Genomic DNA, 10,401 nt, shown 5'->3' with positions numbered 1-10,401 from the left:
GTTTCTGGCTCAGATACAAGCGATACAAGCTCTAGTCCTCTCTGCTGTTCTTGAATTAGACTTGCCTTAGAAACATTTTACTTAATGAAGTGGGTTGATTTTTATCAGATGAAAACGGCTTTTGTAAATCACTGTTCTGACATAGGAATTGTTATCATTAATGTTCTCATGACACTGGAACTTTTCTGCAGTGTTAAAAATATTGATGATAATGGGATGCACTATCTTAATATGGGTTTTACAAGCATCCGGAGTTCCTTGAAATCCATAGGAGAGCATCACATCACACAACCTGCATTTCCCAGACTGTTAAAAGTAGTCTGCACAGCGCAAGCCAGAGACTTAAGTACTGAGAATAATATGGTTGTAGTGGTGAGGTGCTCCATATAGTCCGATCAGAGGAAACCAGGAAATTAAGCTGCCAGGAAGAGATTATGAAACTCCCAGTGCTACCCTCTGCAAGACTTTGTTGGTAGCTGTGAGCTGCTGCAGTACGGTTTGTTCAGATGGATGCAGCGGCGAAGTGGTGCAGAAGGTGAAGCTCCCCCAACCCTACTAACCTGGTTTGGGGAAAGTATTCCTGGTAGCCTAAGAGATGATTGTTTGCACTCAAACAATCCTCAAAATGCATCTGTGACCTCTGGTTTGGGGGCTTTGGCTGTTAAGCAGGGGTAGGGAGGCAGGAGGGGAGTTACTTCCAACCTGTGCGGTTGGCTGGCTAAATCCCTAACTCCTGATCTTCATCCAAGTGTGGGTCTGCAGGAGTTTGGAGTAGTATGTGGATGGTGTGGGCAATTCTGTTCTTACTATGTTACATTCTTATCAGAAAAAAGAAAGTAAATGGGATTGGTAAAGGCATGTGGAGGAAGATGTGGCAACTATGGAGCGGGGCCCTGCACAGAGACGCTCTCCTGAGTCTCGAAAGCAAACCTGCAATGCCACCCCGGGCTGCGGGTGCCAGGTATGAGGGAATGTCTTCATTTCATTTTAGACTATGTATCTGCAAGGCTGGAAAGTGACCTCCAAGAGATTATTTTTTTCCATGTGTTTGTTCCTAAAAATCATCAATCAAGACACTTCTCAGCTGCTTCCCAGCTCCCATGCCTACGAGTGCGCAAGGGGCTTAGCTTGGTGAGTGGATGGTGGGATCAAATACGCAGAGTCCCTCACATCATCTTAAGTGATGTTTATGAGCAAGTGCTAAAGTTTGCAGCTTAAATGCAAAAAACTTTGAGGAGTGCTGCTGAAACGTTTGCTCATGGACAATGAATAACTCAGTAGAAAGCAAAGTATAGTAAAACGAGTGTCTCAATTTAACCAAAATTCCCTCTTAAGCTGTTGTCCTCAAAAAGTCCTGTTTCTGATTTGAATCGATACCACCTTATTTTGTGACAATGACTACTCATTCTGCGGGGAACTTTCACTTTGGTGATTATGCATTTAGTGGCATTTCAAGTGCATTGAATAAACTATAAACCCAGAACCTTTGAATGAGTCATAAAAATAACTTTTCTGAACTGGGGTGTGTTCACCAAACACCTTATTGGTGCATTTCTGATTTCTTGCCACTGTTGAACTTGCATCCTTCAATATGAAGAACTATTACTACACAATTTAAAAATTTTTCAAAAAATTTTTTTTAGAAAACAGCTCTGTGATTTGGGATTGGCTTTAGAATTTAGTAGGATGCTGTTGCAAATTGTGTCATTACCACAGGCTTGATCTTGCAGTTGGCACATGCGCTCGAGTTAGCAGTGTGACACATGGAGAGAGAAATCTGTTCTTTCTCAAGAGATCGTTACCTGTGAACGATGTGGATGTTGTTAAAGATTTCTGTGCTGCTACAGATTGGGTTTAAAAAGAAACCTTCACCATCCTTTTTTTATCTCTGAATTTGAACGAGACGCAATCTACGCACCAAGTAGCGCGAATAGTGCTCTGCCTACTTGTATATGCTTTTAAAAAGCACGAAGAGTGGTTCCAATGCGGATAAGAATTATTTTATGCACAACGCCTTTTCAGTCTGACTTCTGTTATACAGAGGTATTTGAACTTGCAGGGTACTAAGAGAAAACACATGGTCAGCTGAAACATGAGAGAGCCTTTTAAGCCAGCGTGTCTTTCAAGTCTGCAGCCATTCCCCATTGGTCTGGGAGCCGTCAGCTCGCAGGCGAGGGCGAGGCCTCGGCAGTTGTCTGGAAAGCCACCAAAGCCCAGGCGCATCACTGAGCGGATGGGTTACAAGGAGGTAGAGCCCTTCCACATCGAGAGTAAATTAATGCTTAAGGTAGTGGTGGACTTCCAGAGGCGCCATCTTTGTGAACGGGTGGATTGGATCACTACAGAGTTCTGTGGCAATTTTGTAAAACTAGTGTCCTGGCTCAATTCCGGCTTAACTGAGGTGAAGTGGGAAGAACTGATGGCTCTATGTGTCTCCCACTTACTTTCTACTTTGATTGGTAGAAATAGGCAGTGAAGGGAACATGTTTTATTTCCCTGTGTGGAAGCCTCAGTTTAGGGTGGAGGTGTTCTTTGCCTTCACAGGAGTCTTAGATGATGCGCCAAGTTTAAAAAACAAGGAGATGCTATTTTCCTCCAAGATTGTCTGTCTTAGACCTGAAGAGAAAAAATTATTTCCTTAAATTGCATGGGATGTTTGCGGGGCTTGATCCCCGGGTAATAACATCGTGGTTTTAGGACTCTGCATGTCTCATTAGTTTTACATAACCTCTTGCTCTTTCCTGATACCGCATCCCCCAAATTTTCATCCTTCTCCCACTTTTGTTCCTATGCGGTGTCAGCCTTGGTGGCTGTCACCACCTACCCCCTCCATTTTCAAGGACATCTTCCCACTTTTGTAGTAAATAGACACCTACTTTTTCTTTCTTCAGGAACTGTTTTTTATAACAAATCCTTCCTTTAAGTCTTTTGTTGGTAAATCACTTGGATCTGTTCAAGTTTAATGCTAGACTTTCAAGAAGCTGGTGGTTGTCTGTTATGTACTATGCTGTCAGCACTCTTGAAGACTTAAAAATATATTATTAATGTGGGGCTGTCACAAGATTCAGTAACGGTGTCTACACAACACAGAGAAAAGCACGTTACAACATATTTGGGACACAATGTCACAGTACATTTCCTGGTGTGGTCAGTCTATACTTTCCTTGGGGAAGGAAACAAATGTGAACTATGTACCATACAGAGCTGAGAATTTTGCTAGTACTGGATAAATTGCAAAACAATATAACTGCTTCTCCAGCACGAATGATCAGAGCCATCCCTAATTATGTTACTGCCTCTGGCAAAGAATTTTTATAGTGTTGTTACTCCAGCTTGAAAGACCACACTATTGTCATCTTAATGCAGCCACGGCTGTTGCCCGGCAAACATCAAAAGCCCGCTTCGTAGGTGGCATCATGGTATCAGCACACCTCGTTCGAGTCTGCTGAAGTCACTCATAGGTAAAGAGGTTTTTGTTGAGGGCAGGAAAATGTGTTAGCCCTATTTTTGAAGTGATTACAGCTGAGCATGAGAAATCTTCTTTGTTTCCACTTCACTTAGCAAAATGCAATCAATTCCATATTCTCTGTGAAACAATACTCTAGATGACATCACAAAACCAGCCTAATGCCTGCAGTCCCAGGCAGATTTGGTTGGAGACAGATTTTCCATGTAGCCGTTTTGTACAGCCTCAGGACACAACCAAAAATCCCAGCTCTTTTGAAGGCAGAGAATAAATAACTTTAAATTTCTCCCATTGAATTTTGACATGTTTCTTTTATTGCAAAACTTGGATTTTCATGCCCTTATTTGAATTGTACATTAAAATCTGTTACTTGCCAGCATCCCACCCACATGTAGTACTATGTCTCATGGAAGTCATCACTTAGTTGGAAATGTGTGCACCATATGCATACTCTCAACTCCAAAAGTAGCACCCAAGGGTTTTTTAAACTCAGCCCATAATCTACAGACACTGTAAGAAAAATATAAAAGATAAAAGAGAATATTTTAAGATGCTATAAAATCTTTTAGAAAGTATTTTAAAGCTCTCTGTGTTAAGGAATCTGAGGAACATTTATTTTTCTCCTCAAACAGGAGAAGAGATAGGAGACTATCCAAAAACTTTTGCAAGCATTTTTATTGCATTGCAGGAATCGGAAATGGGAGGCTTGGAGGGAGCAGGGTGTGTGTGGGGGTCTTGTTGGTTTTCCCAGCTAGAGACATCTAAGTTTGGAATCCTTGTGAAAAATATATACACTGACATATTTCTGATTGGACAATATTAAAATATCAGACTGTGGGGATGATCCTGTTTGCCCCTCAATATTATAACTATGCCGTGTAAAAGAATGCTGCATAGAGTGCTGCTGCTGCTACCTTTGTAGCAGCTTAAAAGAGAAGGGTTTCCTAGTTGTACATAACATTTCTGCGAATCAGGCACCTGCTTTGGGACCCGCTGTAGCCTGCTGGAAGGAAAGCTGTTCTGGAAAAGTGACTTTGCCTTTCTGACACTGTGTGTTAGATGGGAGTTTGTTATTCTTTTGAAAATGAATTAAATATTACGAAGACGACTAAGGTAAAAAGGATATTTATAAAATTACTTCAGAAACAAGACGAGGCAACGTGGGTATCAAATATCTGCATTGTGGATAGTTCTGGTTGGGTAACATTTTATATCCTGTTGGCTCAGATCTGTCTGACTACGCAAGGTAAAAGGTGAGGAAAAGTCAGGCAAGTAGCGTTAAACAATGTTCATTTTATTTTGATAGCTGGGTGTGCATCTTTTGTTTGAAGCAAGAGATCAAAACCTAATGCCATCACCACATCAACCTGTTCCACCCCTTTACTTTGCATTGCTACTTTAAAAAACTTACAAGAAACACTCAACAATACAAAACCAACCAAACAAAAAAAGATAAATTCACTCCAGGAGATGGAAGGAGCTGGGGTCAGTGCTGAAAGAAAATTCAGCACATTTTGGTAACTAATGGCCTCAGTAGTAGCTGGTGCCAGCCATACTGGTGACACTGGGCTCGGCTTAGTGCTCACAACGCGTGCTCTGGAGAAGGTCTTTACTGAAGCTGTTTTTCTCTCCTCATTTTAACTCTCACAGTCACTGTATTTGTTTATATGCTTTTGCTGTTCCAGGCAATGGCTCATTATTTAATCAGGAAACTTTTTTAAATTTTGTTTTTCATTTTTTTTTTGTTTATTTGTTTTAGAGCACGTTCACATGTGTTGTTCATCAACTTGAAACTGGAGGGAGGGGTGCAGTTGCTTCTTTCTTCAACTTTCATAAATTATTTTGGTGATTGTCTAGCAACCCCACAGCTGACAGTCACCTGCACACTCATTAACTTTGTCAGTATTCAAGTAAGAATTTCCAGGTAGTTGTTAATTAAATCCCCCAAATGACCAGTCTGAAAGTTACTTATAGAAAAAGCACATCTCATAGACAGCTATTACTATTAAATGATTACATATGCCAATAAATAGCCAAATGTGCTTAAAAACTCAGAGCACATGTAAGTTCCGACATTCAGATGCTAGATGAAGGGTCTGGAAGAATTTGTTCTTGCAATAAGATTGCTCCATAGCTGTTTGCTACAGCTCTTAGACATCCCGTCCTGCCGCACTGGCACCCATTACTGGCAGACATGGTGCAGGGGATAAATCATCTCTGGACGGGCTGGGATTCCCTTGTTCCCAAAACTGCTACAATACACGTCTTGGTTTGTGTTCCTGTGGCTGGTGGAAGGTGGAGAGCTCCTGGAAGGAAATGAGTCCCCGCTCAGCTCCTTCTGCTGCCTCCGCTGTGCCCCACTGCAGGGTCACTGCTCTTCGGCCCCTCTGCCCATGTTGGCAGCCAGCCCTGGCTCTGCTACGGGGGCACTTGGGACATCAGGGAGGAGACGTGTCCCTTTCCCTTTGCTATTTATCCTGCTACAAAGATCAGTGGGGCTTGAGCAATGCTTTAGTGATCTTCAGAGATCCCAGGACCCCAAAGCATTGGATAAAACTTCTCCACTGACAGCTTAACTACCTTCTGGGCAACTTTATGTGAAGAGGAGCACCACAAAATACACCCCTAATACCTCTCAGGAGCAGATAAATTACTTTGAAGTTAAAAAAATCCACACCGGATTTTTCTTATTAAAGAGATGGATGCTTTTTAATGAACTCTTCGTTGGAATGCTGATTTTTGGAATTCCTATGATAGGAATTACTGGTTGCTCCCCTTATTGCCTCTATGTTTACTCACAGCTCAAGAGTTTTGTGGGTGCTGTCCATTTTGTTCCTGCAATTGTATCTGGAAAGGCAGGCAGGAACAAATATTTCCCCAACCTAGCGCTGGCCTTAGTGTAATATTAAAATAGTGGCTGTGATTTACCAACTTTAATTAAAATCAGGTCAAACTCTGAGGCCTTTGCATGAGGAAGAGAGCGTGGTGTGCGGTGGTGGCCGCTATGTCAGAGCGAGTCACCAGCCCTCAGCAGGGTGAGGGGCAGCCCTCCCTGGGGAGATCTCTGAAGAGCCCTGAGCTTTGCACAGCTTTCACAGAAGGCGAAAGGAGCTGCTTTCTCTCAGCGATCCGGGCTCCCATTTCTGCTGATTAAAGTAGCAGGATGACAGATTATAGCAGCTCATATAAATATATACTATTAACACTGTACATCACAAAAATTAGGATGTGTCTTTCTTATGCAAGCATTCTAAAACTGTATTTTAGTCTTCTTTTGTTTTTCTTATTGAGACAGTAAATTACTGAAATGTGCTTTGCACTCAGTTTATGTAGTTTGCTTAAGCATTTTCAAATTGAAATGTACTGCTTCTAAGCAATACTTCGAGGCTTCCTTGCCGTGATGTTATTACCAGCTGTCTACATTTTATGGCTGTTTTGCTCTATCTCACTAGTAGAAATCCTGATGGTGCTCTCTGTGGAATTTTGTGTACTGACCCAAATGTTTTTATTTCCTTTTTTATGGTGAACTTTACGTTAATTTGTATAATTGATGTGGTCTTGGACTGTATAAACATTTGATATTGGCCAGAGAAATTTGTAAAGTGGGGAGTCCGCTCATCTTTCTGCTAGTTGCCGTGATGTGAAAGTGCCCGTAAGAGTCACTGCAGCTCTCGTGGGCCTGTGGGCTAAGTTACAGGCAAGCTGTGCTTGACTTGGAAGAAACAAGTCAATAAGGTGCACAAATGATGTAGACAAGGGTGTCTCTGCTCTTAACTGCTTTGGGGGGCTGGACTGGTTGTTTTAGCTGTTCTGAATTATGATGAGTGGCCCTAGGGACCCTGGGGACTGTTTCGTCAGGTGGGAACCCCTGTATACAAGGAGATGCCTTTTTGCTTGGAACAAAACAGGTGCGGGGGGCCCAGTGGTGTTGTATCAGGACATCTGGTACCAACACAGCCCGCCACCCGCAATCTGGATATCCAGCCCTCTTTAGCCCTGATGCGGGTGTGAAAGGTAGACTGCAGCTCTTTTTCTCAGTGCTGAACACAGAGCAGTTTCACAGCAGCAGAGAATGCAAATATATCGCAACAGCCTCATGGACACAGGGACTGTACTTTGTCCAAGACTGTACCATGGCTATCACACTGTGGCCTCCGCTTAGGCTGCTGTCTTGTGCTTTTGTAGTCAAGGGACACCGAGGAATTAATTGGAAGCGAGTTTTGCTCTTGGTTATTTCTGTGAGAATGTAGCATAGTCACAGATGAGCGAAAGATCCGATGTCTGTTAAAGCTCCTGTTGAGAAATAGCATAGTACAACTGGCTTAATTTGAGCGTAGACATTTGGAGGAAATGTAAAAGGAAATACATACAATATATCAAATTATATATGACAGCCATGGGGAAAATTTCTTAAGCCTTGAAGTCTATATACTTACTGCATTGCTTTCTTTCAAGAAAAGAAGTTACACTTTCCTTGTTACATACGGGACTATATTTGGATCATTTTTGTTCTCTTTGGCATACCCAGATCTGCGCACTCTTTTTTTCAGCAGCGAATAAGCCTGATTAAGAAGCAGAGTTCATACCCTTGTATTTTCCTCTTCCATTGGAACCGAATTATATTTTTAGCACTTTATTTGTTCCTACCTTATTTACATAATTGGAATTTTTCAGCAATATTTTTCTTACAGAGAGAAAGTGAGAGATTGAGTGTTTTGGCCAAATTAGCCTACTTCATGTTAGTTTGGCTAGCGTGTTATTTTTCTCATTTTGATCTGAAATAGCAATTACATCATGATGAAAGTCAAGCATAGGTTTTGTCTATACATTGCTCGTCTTTATTAGTGAGTTTGGTGTGTGGGGGCTAAATATTGTTTTCACTCGATTTATTATTATTATTTATGGCACAGCTCTTTTGACTGTGTATATGTATATGCATATAAACACACGTTATATAAAAGGTGGCAGTGTGTGGTAGTAAATACATTTCTTGGCGAGAACTTGGAATATCGGCAATACTCATGAGTAGCAAATTTAATCCTTGCCAAGCTAACATAAGAAGATACGCAAATATTTAATGTTATATATAGTTGCTTTATGGGCTGCAGTCTGCACATGTGTTCTCTTCATACTGCTTTTGTTGGGAGAGAGATAACTTTTCTTCAAATGAAAAATCTAAATTAAAATTCTATGTACCTGGGGGCAGCTGCCATCCAATGACTGGTCTTTTTCCTGAAGACATCCTTCTTGTTAGCAATGGGAATTAGTTCAGCTTAGGACAAAAAAAAAAAAAAAAAATGGGGACAGACTTTCTTTGCTTCTTCCTTGGGTCATACCAAAGTTGAAGCCTGTAAATACTTCTGTATGTATTTAACTTCGGTACTTTGAGACTCTTAATGATTCAAATGAGATTCCTCATGGCAGGGTAGTTAATCATGGGAAAAAATGTTTGTAGGTTTGGATCCCAAGGCTGTTTTTCCACTTCAGCTGCACCATTTCAACTTTTTTGTCCTCTCTTCTAGCCCTCATGTGGGAGCAGAATGTAACAATGAGGTTTTACCTTGTCTTACAAAGCAATCACAAAATATTGTTGTATGTAGAAGAAGGGATTATTTTTTTTCTGGGTGTCTACCATTGATCTAAATATCCCTTTTAATTCAACTACTTTTAAAACATTGATTAAATATATGGGAGAATGGTAGAAATCCTAAATGAAAATTGCAGGGCGGAGGCGCTCATTGGAGGAGGATGAAATACAACCTGTTATCATGATGAAGTGGCTGGTTTAATTCTTTATTTTTAAAATCTCATTTAACTCTACCATGCTGTAATATATTCCTTAGGAAAAAATGTTAATGCTGATTTAATATGCATGTAGTAATCAGAATCCTGCAAGCCATTTGTGATGTTTGGGTTGATAGGGCCCAGATGTTCGATGGCATTTATAGGTATGCTTAATGCAAATATTTAATCCTGGTTCGTCTAAAGACGGGCTATTAAAAACCAAAATGAAACATGGTGGATAAAATAGTAACATTTCCTCCCTTAAATATATCAGATAATGTATTCTTAATTTAGATACTTCAATTTCTTGTTTTTTAATTTAAGCAGTGCTGTAAGGGAAATGCAGTGCTCATATCCTCCTGTGTGTTGCACTGCAAGTGCTTTTGTGCGTCGTCGTGGTAGGTAGCACAGTGCCCGAGCGAATGGAGAGCCATTTCAAACGAGCTTCTAAGTGCTTTTTAATCTCTCTTGGAGAGGAAAGGGAAAATGAGGATTTTGTGATTTTCATCTTGATTAACAGTACTGTAGAATTTATGTAATGTTTCAGTTTAATATTGAGTTTGTTTCATCAGTTATTTATTTGCAGAATTGCTGAGAAAAGTTGCACATGCCTTTTGTGTTATTTTAAATGGACAGATTTGCTTTAAAAGAGGTTTTAATCTTTATCACATCTGTGGTGGATTTACTACACTTCCTGTAAAACATTTTCTAAGGTAATGAATATAACATTAACAAAGCCTACTTTTTATGTGTCAGTCAACATTATATGATTCCTCCCCCCCTTTATTTCATTAGCCTTTTTTTTGCTTTTTCCTAAGGTATTTATACTTGAATGCATTTTTTAAAGTAAATTGGATGAGAAATATTTTAAAGTGAGCCATCGAAGGTACTTAGATGGTAATATAAACTATAATACCTGTTAAATTTTGATTCAAACATACATTTGAGTTTCTAGAAAAGTTTTGAAAATCAAAGAAAAGGAAAATGGGTATATGCATTATTACCTGTAGTTTAGAATAGCCTTGTGCTTTGTATTCTGCATGTGTTTGTACCTTTTCCAAGAAAATATTAGGAATTTCTGTAGCTTTATTTTATAAATGCAAGTAAGAAGAATACTATATATGCAAATATTACATGGTGCATACTTTCTT

This window comes from Buceros rhinoceros, unplaced genomic scaffold (genome assembly GCF_000710305.1).
Source record: "Buceros rhinoceros silvestris isolate BGI_N320 unplaced genomic scaffold, ASM71030v1 scaffold27444, whole genome shotgun sequence".
Lineage (NCBI taxonomy): Eukaryota > Metazoa > Chordata > Aves > Bucerotiformes > Bucerotidae > Buceros > Buceros rhinoceros.
Note: the sequence above shows the minus strand (reverse complement) of the source record.